Consider the following 6,399-nt stretch of genomic DNA (forward strand, 5'->3'; position numbering starts at 1 on the left):
ATTAAGCCGTAATTTCGATGCCTGTTTCACTTCTGCAAGTAGCTTTTGGTTGCCTTGTATTTGCAGCCGTGTTTCTTTGATTGAAAACCGTTCAACAAGCGCCTGAGACTTATTGTAATTTTTCTATGGGACGACAGAATGGTGTCGAACACTGGCGGTAAACAAAAACGGGGATCTATATTCTTTCTGCGCAACAGCATCCTCTCCCCCTCCATTCCTATCGTGTTCGCGTCAAGTACACCTGTCCAACTGGTATGAGAGAGAGACAGAGGCAGTGGAAAGGCAGGACGGTTAAACACAAGGCCGCTCCAGATGGCCACCCTGCAACTGGAGAAAGGAAAGAGGGGGCGTAAAAAAAGAAAGAGGAAAGAGAGGGATGGAGTAAGAACCAAGGGCGCAAGGAAAAGACGTGAATGCTGCAAAGTCATGGTTTGTCGCGCAAGCATGACGATATCTGGGGTGGAAACAAAGCTTTCCCAAAACAGCATCAGTTGACCAACCAGCGACGTCAACGAAGAGAGAGGAGCCCCTTAGAAGGTAGAGCCTCTGTCGACAGTTCGGAGCTCGAGCTGCTTTTTCGGCTTGTTGGGCACTACCGGGTGGGAGGGACCCTATTCCTCACCACTCGGAATGTGAGGACTTGCGCGCATGCTACAAAAGCCCTATTACACGGCTTAGAAGCCAAGCCCTTCGGCTCCTTACTTTTAATATACCCCGTGGGTCTGCTTTTACGCCTCACTGCAGAAGGGCGAAGGGGACATTTGGTAGCCTACATTCATAAAGAATTGTATAAATCAGGTAGCACGTGGACGCAAGACTGGACGATGGTTGAGTGCATGGACTGCCCGTGCTACGCCCGGTATTTTGCACACATCTTCCGCCGCGGTGCCCACATGAAAGAAACGGAAGAAATGAGAATATCGGGAATTCATGAAAGGGTGCGCATGGTCCCAGGATCAAAGTAGCCGTAAACAATCTAGTACCCAACTCAAACAGCGTGTTCAGGAAAGGAAGCCATTGTAAGCCGAAGCAGGCCATTGGTAGAGCAAGTGTTCGGAATGTCCGCGACGGCTGCCTGATCGCGCCAGAATGCGACAAAGGGCCTATTTTGGCATGCGCGACGTACTTACAGCGAGCATGCAGATTCATAGGATTATAACTTAATGTAGAGCTAAGCCGGAAACATCGGTCACAGGCTGTACAGTTGGCGAATGTTGTCATCCGAGAACAGGTCGGAATGCTCCTGACAGCATATAATAGTTCTACACGTCTCGGCTACAGCAAAGCCTGCGGCCGCAGCTTGTTGCAGCCGCGCACTATCATGATCCTTCATGAGGCAAGGTCAAGAGCGGACGCTGCCATCTCTACTGCCAGTACGGGTATACGCTTGCACTGCGCAAACGCGCACAGTCGTCCACAGAATATGTGCATCGTATACAGACGTGTGTTTCCAACAATGTGTGCACAGTAACGCATCTGTGGTGCAAGAGGCCGCCGCCCATCGCAGTCAGCACCGGGCGACAACCAGGGGATATTCTCACTCGTCCACAGCGCAAAGCCACAACTCTCCTGCTCTGCGAGTTGGCCGCGAAACGCGGGAGAAGCACACATGACAGCCGCAGTGCGGCTCACCGCGTCGCCATGCCCGACAGGGCAACCAAGCAGCCCAGGGGCGCAGGCCCAAGAGGCGTGGCCGGGAATTGCTGCTGTAACCGCCTGCCCGCTTGTACGTACGAGACGTCCCCCGTCATAGTCGGCGACCGCGGCCGACTCGCACGGGCGGTGCGCAAATCAGAGCGCGGCGGGAGGCTCATGACACCGGGCCCCGAGTCGCCAAAGACGGAACGCGCCGACAGCGAGAGCTGCGCGCGCCGCCAACTAACAAGTGCGGGGGCCCGCCGCTGCCGCGGAGTGGCGCGCGCGATGGAAGAAGGGGCATTCGCGAAGCGTGGATAACGACCGCGCGTACTCCCTCCACGCACGCGTGAACTTCTCGAAGCGCGGCGAGCAGTGTCGTCGCAGCCGCGACGGTCGTATTCGAAACGAACGCGAGGATTCGATTGAACGGACGACCAGGTTAGCGACAGCGGCAGACACGTTGATTGAACCACTGCGAGGCACCCACAGCGAAAAAACAAACAAAATTAAACTAACCTATAACAGATTCCTTTCGGCTGTTTGCCTTTTCCCCGCTTATGAAAGCGCCCGAGCGCATTGTTGTGGTTGTGCCCCTGATTCTTCGCCGCGCGCCCGTGCCAGTCTTGCAGCTGGACGGGCTGTAGCAGCATCAGGAAAGTGAGCGTTCTCGACCCGACAACTGAAGCGGACGAAACCTTTTTGCATATTGAGTTCTCGTTCCGCGCGTGAGCGCGTTGTCTGCCGGTGGACTCGCTCTAATAAGCGCCGGTCGGTTCGGGAGGACCCGATCGCCGCGAAGACCAGTGTCAACACGACTCTCCTTCGACCCCTTTGTTGCTTCACCGTTTGCTTCGCGCGGTGTATTAACTGTTCCGGTGCGCGGTTCGAATAGGCAACTGAGGAAATGGAATAAGCAGCACTCAAACCACTTGTTTAAATAATATGACGTAACAAAGGCACACCTCTTATACAAATGCGCGCTGTTGCGAAAATTTTATTTGAACTCCATGTACAACAACACGACTCAATTAGAGATGGGAAATCTAGATGGAAATGTTCCATCGTATGTCGCTCGTTCTCCCGAAATCTAGTGTTCCACATTCGGGAACAAATTATACGTTTCATACGCTGGCTAATACCCTTCCTAGATTATTGAACCCGTATCTCGCGCAAGGCCTAAATGTTACTAGCCTTACACTTGCTGACTTCAAATAACTCCTAAAATGTTGCGTTAAAGTGTCAGACTTTCCTTCAATTATATTCTTTGTTGTATGGTGTCTTTGGCATTGTCTGCCAAATTTGTGCTTTCGTCTATATACATTCCCAGAATTTCAGAGCACACCGGAAGTGCTTGAACGGGCTGTAGCAGCATCAGGAAAGTGGGCGTTCACATCTGTGAACTCGAAGCAATGTTTTGAATGCACTTTTTTTTAATACAATTTTCATTAGATGAATGTACTTCTTTTACTACAAGATTCATTAGCTTACTCAATTATTTTCCCATTTTTCCTAATTGAAATAAATACAGCACCATATAATATAATACAATACACTGCGGGAAGAGAATGCCTCCTCTCACGTCCGAAAGATTCAGGTGGCGCTATCACAGAGTGTCTCTGAGCCCAAACCAGGAGGAGGTGATAAATACAGCAATAGCGAAACAAGCAGGGCCGATATGCGAACTTCTCCATCTCCTCTTCCTTTGAGTGTCATCATTAGGCAAACGCTGAGGTATGCGCCGGCTTGAGAAAGCCTATAGTTAACGATGAGAGCCAGAGGAATAGTAGCCTAGTCCGATAACCGACGTAAATTTTGAACATTTCTATCACGAACCGCTCTTATCATATTTCCGTCTCATATTGAAAACGTAGTACGGCATTACTTCTTGCTTCCTTTTTCTTTATGATTTGTCAGGTGAAATGAGGGGGTGGGGGGGGGGGGGGGGGGGGGAGGTCTCGAGCTTTGGTGATTCGCGCGGCGCAAAACCAAGTTTCGTCACCTTTTCTCGACTCCCTTGCGTTCTTATGTGACAGCCACGGTGACCTCCAGCCCGAACGACCTCAATTCGCTGCGCCGCTATAGTTTTCGCGAGACGAAACCTACAAAGAAGGCGCGCAGTGAGCGACTCTCAGACACGCACGTCTACAGAGGACGGCCAAGAAGCCCGAAAGCATCGGACGTGAGCCGCCTTTGGAACCCGGAAGCGCGGCAGTCTGCGAGACACACAGCGACAAACGCGAAAAAAACCGGAACGCTCTTCGCGTGCGCACACTGTAGCTCACAGCTGCAGGGATCGCGCTTTTCTTTTTTGCTGCGTAAATTGCGAAGATCCGCAGAGACGGAAGTGACTGAGAGGACAGAGACGACCAAGTTCAATGCCATTTAAGATATTGCGAAAGGGCGCACCGACGTGCGCTAAGAAGCGGGGAAAAAGAAAAAAAGGAGTCTAGGGTAGCAAGCCCGCGAGCGGTCAGTCAGGGCCAGCGACAGACAGCGGAGGATTTTAGGAAGTGTACAGGTGTGTGTGTGTGTGTCTACGTGTATGTGTGTTTGAAGCGATCGCCCTCCAGGGAAACGAACAGCGGCGACGTCGCGCGAAGCGCTATCAGCCGGAAAAGTCGTTGCGACTGCCGTTCACGTTTGGGCGACATTCCAAGGGGCGATCCTGGAATTCCGCGCGTTCGAAGAGGAAGGGTCTGCGACGCGTCAATCCCTCCTCTCGGAGTGCGGAGGGAGACCCGCGCCAGTGACGTTATCTACTGAACATGCTGCGCGTGTGCGCTCTAAACCCTTGTACGCCATGATCGTGATTATGTTGAGGCCAGCTGTGATAAGGAGAGTCGTATACAAAGCGAACCTTCCTACCTCGGTGTGGACTTTGAAGGTAACGAGGCGATAATATGGGAGTCACGATTGACCTGTATTTTAGAGGCCCGTTCTTAGTCGCGCTGTGTGTAGCACCCGTGGGCGATCCATGCTGCATTGCGGGTACTGTGCATAGCCGCTACATCCAAGGTAGTGATTAGCTCTCTCAGGTGTGCAGCTCATAGCAGTTACGAATTCGATGCCTTATCCTTCGGATCGCTGTACATTTTGTTCGAAATGTTTAACGGTAACCCTGGTTTTCCAGTGACCTCCGTTATAGCAATTCCCACGTTCGGTGAGGTGTGCAGGACAGCCAGACAAATCCAGATAAAGCAACTCCAATTAAAGGGGATCTAAATGGCCTATAAAAAGTTGCGGTATGCCTGGGATGTTAAAGCTCGCCGCTTCACGAATATTGTCAAGCAAGAAATTTTGAAGCGAAAAGCTTCACTACGCCAGCTTTTCGAGCAGTCAGCGGGGCCGCAAGTTTGACCTTGAATGCAGCTACAGGTCAGTGTGGCTGCAAGTTTCCCCTTGAATGTAGGTAGAGGTCAAACCATGAGAAATGACGCCTGTCTCACATATCTCGGTGGACACTCGAACCGCGCCCGTAAGGGAAGCAAAAGAAATGAAAAGTGGTTTTAAGGAGAGGAAATTAAGGCTGTCTCACATATGAAAATGAAAATTGGTTTTTAGGAAAAGAAAGTGGCGCAGTATGTGTCTCGCATCTCGGCGGACACCTGAACCGCGCCTTAAGGGAAGGGATAAAGGAGAGAGAAAGAAGAAAGGAAGAAAGAGGCACCGTAGTGGAGGGCTCCGGAATAATTTCGACCACCTGTGTGTAGGTCGCTGACCGTTCCGCGAACTCGTTGGTCTTGTGTTCGCAAGGAAGGCCGCTCCAGTGGGGTCGGAGGTCCCAACAAAGGGGCCTGTCCCGTCCCTGCCTCCCCTTCGTGCCGCGGACGTCCTCGTTTACGCCGCGCCGTCACGGGGATGACCCGCCGGGAAAAACGCTAACCATGTACAGCTGTCGACATGTGGTTGTTAAGGGGTTGACGAGGTTTCGGGGGCGCACGAGATACGGCTGAGTATTCGACTAGTGACCGGAAACCCACTATTCCCGTAACGACTGTGTTCGTCTCATGCGGTGTATTCGGTAAACACCTTAGGGATCGTTTTGTCGCGTGTGCGAAAGAGATAGGAAAGTGGTAACGGCTGGGCCGTGGGAGAGGGTGGTCGCGTTTGTGCTGTTTGTCTATTTGATTGCAACCTCTCCTTTCCCAAATGTTTAATCAGCACTCTTTCCGCAATCTGTGATTAGTTGGCGGAAATCCTTATTTTCCTTTCCCTGACCACTGATTGGCGAGATGGCTAGTTTGTTATCTTATTGGTTGCTGTCCCGCTAAGGGCGGAGACAGAGGGTTTAAAACCAAGCGCTCTGGGTTGAGCGGGGGCTGAATTCGTCTGATCCACGATTTAGTCATGTAAATAGTTTCTGCTTGCTTTGTTTCTTCTCATTTTTTTACCTATGTTGTAAATAAATAGTTAACCTTCTCCTTTCCTTGAGTAATGTGAATGTTTGCGAGTAGAACCACCGGGTCATCAAGAAACCCCGATTTCATCATCAAGTAGTTTCCTCTCATCGCCACCGGAAGGGGAAACTCAACTACCTGTGAAACAGGTGTCATTTACTTTCCCCAAAATCAAATTTATTTTTGCTTCCGTTACGAATCGCGCCGTAAGAACTTTTTGCAGACACCGTTTCATCGCACAATACGTTAGCCCTCGTGTATCGGTGAAAACATCATGAAAACGTGAAAACGGCGTGTCTCATCACCATAATTGCTTCGCCACGTAAACATTTATAAATAGTTTAACACGCTAGGGTTAAGGGCC

The sequence above is a fragment of the Amblyomma americanum genome, chromosome 1, assembly GCF_052857255.1.
Source record: "Amblyomma americanum isolate KBUSLIRL-KWMA chromosome 1, ASM5285725v1, whole genome shotgun sequence".
NCBI classification, from domain to species: domain Eukaryota; kingdom Metazoa; phylum Arthropoda; class Arachnida; order Ixodida; family Ixodidae; genus Amblyomma; species Amblyomma americanum.